This window comes from Penaeus japonicus, unplaced genomic scaffold, assembly GCF_977035675.1.
Source record: "Penaeus japonicus unplaced genomic scaffold, GWHDUDI00000001_assembly GWHDUDI00000037, whole genome shotgun sequence".
Taxonomy (NCBI): Eukaryota; Metazoa; Arthropoda; class Malacostraca; order Decapoda; family Penaeidae; genus Penaeus; species Penaeus japonicus.
The window spans coordinates 12863030-12865088 of NW_028234439.1; the positions used below are offsets into that span (position 1 = coordinate 12863030).

General features: G+C 40.7%; 1 protein-coding gene across 1 annotated transcript in view; it reads left to right on the plus strand.

The window, feature by feature from the left end:
* The first annotated feature begins 422 nt into the window (after positions 1 to 422).
* drn (zinc finger AN1-type doctor no) overlaps positions 423 to 2059 on the plus strand; it is a 105304-nt gene continuing 103667 nt past the window's right edge. Inside the window, exon 1 of the mRNA XM_086532632.1 lies at positions 423 to 559. The gene's annotated coding sequence lies outside the window, so the exon portion shown is untranslated. The remainder of the gene's footprint in view (positions 560 to 2059) is intronic.

Sequence of the window (2059 nt, forward strand, 5' to 3'; positions counted from 1 at the left end):
CCAGCAGGAGTGAGAATCCGGATATGAATAACAGAGGAAATATGTAATGAGAACAATGGCATGATAACACACGGCAGGGGAATCACCTAACAAATGGTCTGAGACAGAAAACAAAATAACTACCATAAAGTTTGAGAACACGTATGAGTCTACATTGAGGAGACTACTGCAGATACATATAGAAATCACAGAATGACTATTGAAAAAGATTCCGCATTGGACTGAACATTGCGTTATATAAATGATTAAAGATTGCCAAGTCGAATTCTCCCCACTTCCTTGTTTTTTGTTTTTGTTTTGTTTCCTTGGTGTATTCACGCTCAGCATTCAAAACGCTATCATAAATTCTCATATGAGAATTCTAAGAACATTGGTGGTCGTTCCATTAGAAAAGATATTACAGAAAACCACGATATCTTGTCAAGGTTTAAATGTCTTTAAGTTGACCAATGAACGTTCAGTGTTTGGTCACGTGACGCGTAGTTCTGTTTTGTTATCAGTTCCTGCTGGGAAAGGCTCGGGTGCCTCCGGACTTTTTTGCGATTTCTCTCGGAATTTGGTAAGCAAAAGTAACTTCTTCTATTTGGAGAATAAGTTTAGCATACTTGCTACTCGTCTGGGTTGTGAAAGGAAGCCTTTTCCCACCAGGAACAACTTATTTAGCGGGAGAAATAGGCAATTGGGATGACGCCATTTTGCCTTCGGTCTGAATCAGCTGTTTGGCGAGCACTTCGGTCGGGCTCCAGGGCTCGCACCCGAGCGATTTGGGACACATTTGTAGGCCTCACACTTTGGGCTTCACTTACTCATTTTTGGTTAACTGTATTCTGGGCGAGTTTTGGGACATTTTTTGAGGTGCAAACTAGAAGGATTGGGACCTACTTGTTACACCCTAGGGAAACCCTTCTTCTCTGAGGTTCTTTTGTGTGTGTGTGTGTGTGTGAGTGAGTGAGTGAGTGAGTGAGTGAGTGAGTGAGTGAGTGAGTGAGTGAGTGAGTGAGTGAGTGAGTGAGAGAGAGAGAGAGAGAGAGAGAGAGAGAGAGAGAGAGAGAGAGAGAGAGAGAGAGAGAGAGAGAGAGAGAGAGAGAGAGAGAGAGAGAGAGAGAGAGGGGGGGGGGAGAGGGGGAGAGGGAGGGGGTGAATTAGTGTGTGAGTGAGAGAGTGAGAGTGGGTGATTTGTGTGTGAGAGTGAGAGAGTGCAGGTGTTTGTGCATGCATGCTTTTATGTGTAAAGTTGCGTTGAGTACTTGAGTGTGCGTTCGTGGGTGTAAGTGCATTTGGGTATGATTTTGTGCATTTGTATTTATTTATAGTGAGGCATGTATGGATAACTACATAGATGTACATGTACATGCGCTTGTGGATGTTCAGGTAATATCCACATGTGCAAATGATCACAGTACATTGCTTTAACTAACATTGATAGAAGGGAAGGTTGAATTTCATGGATTTAGATACAAATATAGAAAGAAAAGAGACGGACCAAAGTCATGTGAACCACAAAAAGAATTTACAGAAAGGGAACTGTTTACAAGGAGACTGTTGGTCAGGTGAAAGTGAAAATTTATCCTCATCTTAATTTGCTTATTTATTTTCCAAGATATTGTGTTTGTGTGTGTCTCTCTCTCTGTGTCTGTGTGCTTGCGTCGCATGTGCTTGAGTGTGTTTATATGTATATACTTGTGGCTTTGTTATGAGTATGTGCCTTTTTGTGTGTGTGCGCATGTGTAAATGGAAGTAAAAGTTTATAAGTGTGTGTATATATGTATATGTATGGGCATTGTTTTTTATAAAACAGATAACACATTGGATACAATTACAAAAATTGGTAAAACTTACTGATATACCTGTAGTGATTCCCAAGTTTCATATGTACTTTTGACATTCTAGTAAAGGCTATAAACCTATGTGAATGTTCTTTGAAAATGGAGCTTTTAGTCCTTATTTTGCAATTATCATCAAGGAACCAGTCCAAGCTCTTGCCAGACTATAGATTGTGTCTTTTTTTTTCCCCCACCTTTGCCAGATCTCTGAATGTGCAGACCCCACAATGACCACT